The sequence below is a fragment of the Theropithecus gelada genome, chromosome 4, assembly GCF_003255815.1.
Source record: "Theropithecus gelada isolate Dixy chromosome 4, Tgel_1.0, whole genome shotgun sequence".
Lineage (NCBI taxonomy): Eukaryota > Metazoa > Chordata > Mammalia > Primates > Cercopithecidae > Theropithecus > Theropithecus gelada.
Genome location: NC_037671.1, coordinates 108711723 through 108721628, shown reverse-complemented (window position 1 = coordinate 108721628; position 9906 = coordinate 108711723). Strand labels below are relative to the sequence as shown.

General features: G+C 39.0%; 1 pseudogene; it reads right to left on the bottom strand.

The window, feature by feature from the left end:
• Positions 1 to 8683: 8683 nt before the first annotated feature.
• On the bottom strand, positions 8684 to 9610 carry LOC112623399 (annotated as a pseudogene).
• Positions 9611 to 9906: the final 296 nt, after the last annotated feature.

Here is a 9906-nt window from a genome sequence, read left to right as displayed (position 1 = left end):
GTAGGACTCTTGCAACACAAGGTATTATTAATTTATTTGGCCTCAATGCTGCAGAAAATTATCTATACCAAATAGCAATGGCTCACCTCAATGCATTTTATTTCTCTCCAGTTTCTTGGCCCTTTAAATCTTGGTGGCTTTGTTACTCTCTGTTGTTTAGAGCTGTTTTTCTTAGGGGGACTGCTTTATCCTGCCCTTATGGGTTTTTTTTTGTTTGTTTTGCTTTGTTTTGTTTTGTTTTTTTAATTTTTTTGAGGGAGGATCTCACTTTGTTGCCCAGGGTAGAGTGCGGTAGCATGATCTTGGCTCACTGCAACCTCTACCTCCTGGGCTCAGGCCATCCTCCCATTGTTCAGCCTCCCAAGTAGCTGGGACTACAGGTGCACACTTTTGATGCCCAGCTAATTTTTGTGTTTTTAGTAGGGATGGGGTTTCACCATGTTGCCCAGACTGGTCTTCAGTTCCTAAGTTCAAGCAATCCTCCCACCTCGGCCGCCTGAAGGGCTGGGGTTACAGGGGTGAGCCACCATGCCTGGCCCTCATGGTCTTTTTTTGTGGGAGAGTTAGTCCAATACAAGCTATCCTTTCATAGGCGGAAGTAGAAGTTTCCCATTTCTTAATTTTTAGGGAAAAATAATATGTTGTCAGAAGTCTGCATTATGCGAAGGGAATATTCTTTCTCTCCTGTGCAAGTACGGAAGGCGCTTGTGTCTTCCCAGCCTCATTGCTTTATTTGACATTTGCCCATAAGCAGATTTGAAGACTCCTAACAATTTGGTCACAGATTCTGTAATTTTCCATCAGTCCCTGAGGACCTCAAGTTCCTCAAACTGATCTCTGGGGAACAGAATGATTTTCCTTGGCTGCTTAGAGGCCAAGAGTGTGGCTATGGCAGCAGTAGATGGTGCTCCAAGAATGGGCAGGGGTTAGACTTGAAGAATCCACTAGGATAAAATATGGGTTTGTGTCATCCAAAGCTCAATGAGGAAAACTGGCTAAAATAAATAATTCCCTCTTAAGATATGGCTGTTGACATGCCTAGGGAAATGGTTTCCATAGGAAACAACAATAAAAATAGCATTATTTTTGAACTGGGAAGGAATGGCACTTAGGTATCCAGATTTTAAAATAATATTGAATAACAGGAAGTGTTGAAAGATTCAGCTATTTTGGTTTGACAGCATCTCTTTTTGCATTCCTCCTATTCTGGAGAAATGGAGAAGAGATAGTTCTTCGTGTCCTCCATATGCTTGAAAGAAATGTCAAAATGTCTTTAACCTTTTCTACAGGACAAAAATGGAAAATTCTGGCACTGCAATCAGATGCTTATGTTTTTTGTCTATTGAGAGCTTTTCTTCAGTTGTTGAGAATTCTTTCAGTACAGTTGGTTATCAATCAGCTACCATGAGTTTTTTGTTTGTTTGTTTGTAGTTTTTTGTTTGTTTTTTTTTTTTTTGAGATGGAGTCTTGCTCTGTTGCCTAAGCTGGAGTGCAGTGGCTCGATCTTGGCTCACTGCAACCTCCACATCCTGGGTTCAAGCAGTTCTCCTGCCTCAGCCTCCCGAGCAGCTGGGACTACAGACACACGCCACCATGCCTGGCTAACTTTTGTATTTTTAGTAGAGATGGGGTTTAGCCATGCTGGCCAGGTGGGTCTCAAAACGCCTGACGTCAGTGGATCTGCCCATCTCAGCCTCCCAAAGTGCTGGGATTACAGGCGTGAGCCGCCACACCCGACGTACCATGAGCTTTTAAAAATAATTTGGCTTTGATAAGAATAAATGACTCAAATTTTTCCCAATATATTTGACTTGTTTACTACTGGTATCCAGAAATTTCCCCTTGTTTAATGAATCTATAAAAACATGTCTCCTCCCTGCTGATGATGGAATCATTCAGGTTATGGAAATGCAGACATTTACTTATGAGCAATGTGAAAAGTGTTTTAAATATTTTAAAAACTAATTTAATTTAAGAGTTACTTTCTGCTTCTGGTGGAGCAACTCAGCCCACTGCAGGGAGAGTTAGAGGAAGCAGGGCCAGCTGTGGGTGCGGAGAGTGCTGGAGAAAGCCAGGTGCAAGAGGGCTTCCCACGGATGCTCAGACAAATCAGGGCCTGGACTGCCCACTCACAGATCTGAAGTTGAACCCTCAATCCCTCAGTTCTCAACCTTAAAGAGACAAAGAGTTTTAGAATTTTATTTAATACACGACCATTAAAGTTAAATTCAAATAACATCTCCATCACGGGACACAACTGTGTTCAGAAATGCCTCCAAGGTAAATTCTGATTGCCTAAGACCATGCCTTTGATCCCTCTGCTAGAAGTTGGTCCACATGGCATTCAGAAACAACTGTCCAAGGGAGAGTGGCTATTGTCCTTTAAGGAAGTCCCTATAGCCAGGTTCTCCATGCCAGAGCTGTCAAGCGATTGAAGCCTGCTTTGAAACCTGGGGATGTCCCCTGCTCTGTCTACTATTGCTAAGAAACTTCCATATCCTGAAGGAAATAAAAGATGCCAGGAATAAAAAGATGGTGGCTCTACTGATGTACCTAGTGATGTGTTAGCACTTGGGGACAGCTTGAAAAAAGCTGAGGTAACATAAAGAAAGGTAGACAAAATAGATGTTGGGCCTGGTGTGGTGGCTCATGCCTGTAATCTCAGCACTTTGGGAGGCCAAGGTGGGAGGACAGCTTAAGCCCAGGAGTTCAAGACCAGCCTGGGCAACACAGGGAGACCCTGTCTCTACAAATAATTTAAAAATTAGCTGGGCATGGTGGTGTGCACCTGTGGTCCCAGCTACTTAGGAGGCTGAGGTGAGAGGATCATCTGAGCCCTGGAGGTAGAGGCTGCAGTGAGCAGTGATTATGCCACCACACTCTAGCCTGGGTAACAGAATGAGACTCAGTCTCAAGAAAAAAAAAAAAAAAAAAGAAAGGAAATAAATAAATAGACATTGTTCTGATCTTACGGTAAAAGGAATTCCCAACCTTCCAAGTGAAATTTTAAAACTCCCTCCTTTTAGAAATCTTCTGGTTGCCCCAGCCAGGAGTGAACGCCTGGCGCCTCTAACTCAGCATTTACACCATGCTCTTAGGCAATGTTAACTCCATATGGGCCTAATTTGTATTTCCAGCATGAAAGCTCCTCAATGGGAGTTATTATGTCTACAGTTTGTGCCCTCTGTAATACCCAGGAAATCACTTTTAAGCAAATAGCTGTGTGATCTCAAGGAAATCACATAACTTCTAAAAATTTTTGTTCATTTATAAAAAGAAGATAATGATAGTGCCTACCTAATTGGGATTATGTAAAGGTTAAATAACTCAAGTAAACTGTGAAGTATGCTGCTTAGCACATGATACTCAAATAAATAGTGTGCATGGGTAAATTTTTATATATACATACACATACCATAACATATATACTTCTATCTATTGATCTATACACATCTATATATATCAATATTGATGCTGGCCAGGCATGGTGGCTCACGCCTGTAATCCCAGCACTTTGGGAGGCCGAGGTGGGTGGATCACTTGAGGCCAGGAGTTCAAGACATGTCATCTCCACTAGAAAAAAAAATACAAAAATTAGCTGGTCATGGCGCATGCCTGTAATCCCACCTACTTGAGAGGCTGATGCAGGAAACTGCTTGAACCTGGGAGGCAGAGGTTGCAGTGAGCTGAGGTTGTGCCACTACACTCCAGCCTAGGCGACAGAGCACGACTCCATTACACACACACACACACACACACACACACACACACACACACACACTGATGCTGTGCCATCCCAGGGCTCCCTGGCTAAGATGAAGGAAGAACAAGCAGTGCTTTTTCTAAACACACTTGTCTGCTTTCTAAGCACACTTTCTAAACACATGCCCTCCCCCTCCCTTTCAATCTTTGTCTGCAGTATTTAGTTTTTACTGTGTCCTCATCCTAACGGAACCTGGCTAAGTGGTAGAGAAACTAGATGAGAGAACATTTTCCCTAGTAGCCAGATGAATTTATAAATGCTTTCTTGTCACATTACAGAAACTTTCTAACATCAAATTGTGCCAGTTGCTGCTGTCATCTATGTTGTTACGTAGAAGCTGCTAAGTGATTTCACCACCAAGGCCGCGGGTTTACACAAACGTCTTTCCCGCTAAGCAAAGATTACACATGACTTGACGCACTACACTAGAATGAGTCCCAGCACATCTTCAGTACAGTGCAATGGAGCAGCTTGGTACCCGTTGCCAGGGTACCACTCTCTCATAGGGTTTCCTAGGGTAACTGTCATCTCAACATCCTCGAGTTTGTATTCTGGCTATTCCTAGTATGAAGATGACAATCTTCTTCAATGCCTGAAGGTCTTTAATTCTATTCACTATTTGTGGCTTTCCTGCCCTCCTTCCTCATGCCCCATTCTTTCTGAAAACCCTTGCACACTGGCCTCCCTACTACTTGACCACTCTCTTGGAGGAAGCACGCCCTCACAGTCTCCAAACACAGCACTCTCCTGCCAGACCTCCATGCAGCCGATCTCCTCTCTGGAGTGTTTAAACTGTTCAGCGCCCTTCCTTTTAAAACCCTGTCCTTTATTGGCTTCTTGGGAATTATACTCTGGATATTTCTCCTCTCTGACTAATCCGTCTTTGTTGCTGTCACCCCCTCCCACCTTCTGTCCCTCAAATGTCAGCATTCCCCAAGGTTCTGCCCTGTGCTACATTTTTTTCTTTGCTCTATATATTTATTCCCACTAGAATCAATCCACTCACATGCTTATTACAATAATGGGCCAATGCAGACAAGTTTAATGAAAACAGTAAAAAAGGTCACACAAAATTCTAGACATAAACTTTTCTATCTATCTATATGTATGCATATAGTTGCATTTCATAAAAACCAGATCATTCTATGTTTGGTAACCTGATTTCTAAAAATTCAATAATCACTTGAGGTCAGGAGTTTGAGGCCAGCCTGGCCAACATGGTGAAATCCCGTCTGTACTAAAAATACAAAAATTAGCCAGGCGTGGTGGTGCACACCTGTAATCCAAGCTACTCAGGAGGTTGAGGCAGGAGAATTGCTTGAATCTGGGAGATGGAGGTTACAGTGAGCCAAGATCGAGCCACTGCAATCCAACCTGGGCGATAGAGCTGGCTGGAGCTCTGTCTTAAAAGACAGAGACTCCATCTTAAAAAAAAAAAAAAAAAAAGTAATCTTACTACTTTTGAAATTAAAAAGTAATCTTATTCATCAAAAAATTAGGAAATACTGGCCAGGCACAGTGGCTTAAGGCTGTAATTCCAGCAATTTGGGAGGTTGACGTGGAAGGATAGCTTGAGGCCAGGACTTGGAGATCAGCCTGGGCAACATAGCAAGACCTCTGTCTCTACAAAAAGTAACCAAATTAGCCACGTGTGGTGGTGCACACCTGAAGTCCCATCAACTCAGGAGGTGGAAGTGGGAGAATCACTTGAGCCTAGGAGTTTGAGGCTGCAGTGAGCTATGATCATGCCACTACATTCTAGCCTCAGGGACAGAGTGAGACCCTGTCTCTAAAAATAAATTATTTGGAAATACTATAGGAATAAAAAAACTCTTTTAGATAATAATATAATAAAATATAATACTCTCCCCTGTACCCACATATAACACAAGAAGTAAAATATTATACATTCAATTTAAACTCCTTATTCTTTTTTTCTTCTTTCTTCCTTTCTTCCCTTGCAGATATAAAAAATATCCTGAATTTTGTGTTCAGCATCCCTTTTGATTTTTTCTGAATTTTAGAATACATGTATTTAACTATAAACAATATATCCTGTTGTAATTCATATAAAAGACATCATAATATATGTAAACGTCAGCAAATTTCTCTTTCCCATTCAACATCATTTTTTTTCTGAAATCTGTTTATTCTTACAGTTCTAGTTATTTCATTTCACTCTCATATAATATTCTATTTTACGAATAGTCCACAATTTCTTTATCTAGTCTCTTACTAATGGACATATAGGTTGTTTTTAATTTTAATTTTTTTTTCACTATTAGAAACAGTGCTTTAATGAAAGCTCTTGGACATGTCTTCTTCTGCACAGTACTAGTTGCCTAGATGGAGGTACTGGATGAGAGTTCTGTTGTTTCACCTCCTCATCAGCATTTGGTGTTGTTTCCGCTGTGGTTTCTTCATTATCATTGCTTACTACTGAACGTTGTGCAGAACAAGAATAGTCTCAGTCAGTTCAGGCTGCTGTAACAAAACACCAAATACTGGGTGGCTTAACTAGCTGGCATTTATTTCTTATAGTTCTGGAGGCTAGAAGTCCAAGATCAAGGTGATTATGATAAATATGCATATTTTTAGTGATTATTTTAGTGGTTATTTCCAGAAGAGTCACTTAAAAATAAGGCAAAGAAGTATAGCTAAAAAGCCAGTAGAGAAATGAAAATGGAATGTGATAAAAATTTTTGATTAAAAGAAGGTAGGAAAGGAGTTACAAAGAATCAAAATATAAGATCAGTTATATAGTTATACAGTCTGATCTTATATTTTAATTCTTTATAGCTCTTGGTATTTTATTTAACAGAGGACAAATAAAATGGTAGGCCTAAATCTAATCATATCAATAATTACATCAAATGTAAAGGTACTAAGCACGCTCATTAAAAACAGATTGTCAGACTAGATTTATTAAAAATCAAGACCTAACTACATGCTGTTTAAAAGGTTACTCTGTGTAAAGTATCAGAGGGAATGAAATCAAATAATGGAAAAAGATATACTATGTAAACAGTACATATAAGAAATCTGAGATGGCTACCTTAATACCAGATAAAAGAGACTTCAACACAAGGAAGAGAAACAAGTTTTGGCAAGAGTAAAACTTACTAAACATAGAGCCAGGCAGTGGCTCTATGACTGTAATCCCAGCACTTGGGAGGCTAAGACAGGCGGATCGCTTGAGCCCAGGCATTTGAGACCAGCTTGGGTAACATAAAGACCTTATGTCTATCAAAAAAAAAAAAAAAAAAAAAAAAAATTAGCCAAGCATGGTGGTGCGTGCCTGTTGTCCCAGCTACTCTGAAGGTAGAGGCAGGAGGATCTCTTGAGCCCAGGGATTCAAGACTGCAGTGAACTGTGATCATGTCACTGCACTTCAGTCCGGGTAATAGAGTGAGACCCTGTCTCAAAAATAAATAAATAAATAAACAAACTAACTAAACTAAATAATAAACAAAAGGATTAATATCTTACAGATTCTCTGATCACAAAATAATTAAATCACAAATGAATAGCTATATGTAGAAATTAAACAACTTACTCTTTTTTTCATAAAGCTATATTTATTCCATTTAAATGACAACCTTTATTCTTAGATTATATTATTCCTAATTTTAGGGGCTGAAATATGTTTTCTTTTACATAATGATGCTGAAAGCAGATGGTTATTTGTTTTGTTTGTTTTTGTTTTATGTCCTTAACTGGCAAAATTAAAAGCCAGAAACTGAGGCCCCAATTTTTTTTTAATGCAAATCTACTGATGCTTAAAACTCAGAACTTAGGAGCCACAAATTTGGTAAAGGCCAATCTTCTTGTGGCATATTTCACAGTATTGAATTCTTTCTTGGTGAGTTCCCTATATAAGTTATGAAGCAGGATAAAAGTCAGTCTTATATTAAGTCAGTGTAAATATGGCCTTAATTTCAATCACCAAAGAAATGTACTTTTGTTGTATACCATGGTTACAGCATGTTTTATTAAAACTAATGATATTAGTATCTACCTATAGAGTATCAATTTAAAAGTTATAGTGCTATTTCTATGATGTCATTACTTTTATAGGACTAGTCTGTGTCACATGTGTGAGCAATATTGGTTCAATGCAGAAACAAAGAAGGCTGGGTGTCCAAGCAGGCCACTTTTCTGGGTTAGGGTTTCAGTGGTATCATAGATGGCTGCCAGTCTCAATATACACTTTGACCCATTTATCTTTATAAATCATACAATATAGCTTTGATATTTACATACATTTAAACTGAGAAGAAATATGCATCACAAAAAAGCACAGTTTAGTGAATTTCATGTGTCAGAAATAACTCCATATTTCACAATTAGTTTTATGTCATTAGCTACCCTTGATAAAGAATGATTCCATATAAATGTACAAACTGGAACATAATTTTATAAAACCTTAAAGATACCTTTGTAAATTGCAGTGTGTCTGCTTATAAACAAATCAAATCAATTAATCTCCATTTCTTCAAAGTGTCAAAAACAAAAGAGTAGCTAGACATAACTTTTAATAATCAGTTTCAGAGAAAATACAGGAATAATGATCAATGGCATTTTGGAGCAGATAAAAACTGCTGAGTTTTATGTCTGGGTCTTTCATTCTGTGATTTGCTATAATAGTATTCCTTCCTATTAGCTATTCTTGACAATATTAGTTCTATATTCATTTGAAATGAGCATTTATATTAAACTTCAAAATTACCTCTGGTAGTATCCAGAATATATGTCAGAAACACCTAAAAGCAACTTCTGTTTTCCTCTTAATTAAGATAACATTTAGTCATGTTAATAACTATTTGAAATGACTTCAGATTTTCAAGATCAGTAAGGTGCCTTGCAGTAAGCTTGCATAGGCTGGAGCATCTGGCCAAGTTATAATGTAGTTATCAATGCTTAGTTCTTCTTGGTTTTCTTCAGATAGCGAGCCCGTGTAGACTTGTTCGTAGCCATGGTTATTTTAAAATAAATCCAAGAAGGCAGGATTGAGATTATCAAGCCCATAAGAGCACGGATCAGGTATCCATTGGTTTGGGATTGCAGGCCTACTGTTTTAATTGCAGATTCAAAATATCTCCGAAGAGGGTTTATTCAAAGTTGGCTTTCAGATTTTAGCCAGTTTTGTAGCTACAAAGTATGGCAGGACACTCTGTACAAAGATGCCCTTGCTTCTATAGTCCCCATGGAGGAACTGAGAGAAGAAATCAACACAAGTCTTGGTTGCAGAACAGATGGTCAACAGTGGGACGGGGAACATGCCTCTGCCAGCTGAGAGGTTCAGAATCGCCCCTTTAGATCTTTCCATCATGTCGGGGTACCAATCGTGTCATCTTACAAACAGAAAGAATATTAATATGTATCATTTTCTTGATCATATTGTCCAAGTCAGGAATGTCCGAAAAGTATTTGGGATACTCATATGACATTCCCACATTGTTCACTAAGACACCAATTTCAAGACCAGCCAAGCCTGTTTTAATTTTATCATAACTATCTTCTGATGCAAAGTCAACAGCAATGGTTCTTGTCTCCACTTTGAATTTTTCTTTGATTTCCCTGGAAATCTGGTCAAGTTTATCCTGTAATCTGCTGATAAGGACAACCACACTTTGCTAACTCTTCTGCATACGATTTTCCAATTCCATCAGTACTACCTGTGACAACTGTCCATTCTCTGAGCCCTGGGCCGACCTCCACCTTGTTCCCCACTCCCCAGACCCAGAGGGCCTTGAAGAGCAAGTAGCAGATGTGCAGGGCTAGGTAGGCCACAATGCCCGTGCCAACCCAGTACAGGAAGCTGGCGGCGGGGAGAGCGCTCTCCATGGCTTTCCACTAGGCCTCACTAACTTCGTGAATCTAAACAACTAGTTCTTCTAAATAAACCATGGATAAAAGCAAACATCACGAGAAGAAATCTAAGAAGAAAATTAGAAAATACTTTAAACTCTGATAATAAAGATACAACATATGAAAATGTGTGGGATGCAGGTAAGGTGGTCCTTAGAGGAAAATTTATAGTTTTAAATACTTGTATTAGAAAAGAAAAAAAAAGTTTAAAATTAATCTAAGTTTTTATCTTAAGAATCTAGAATAAGATGAGCAAATTAAACCCAAAGAAA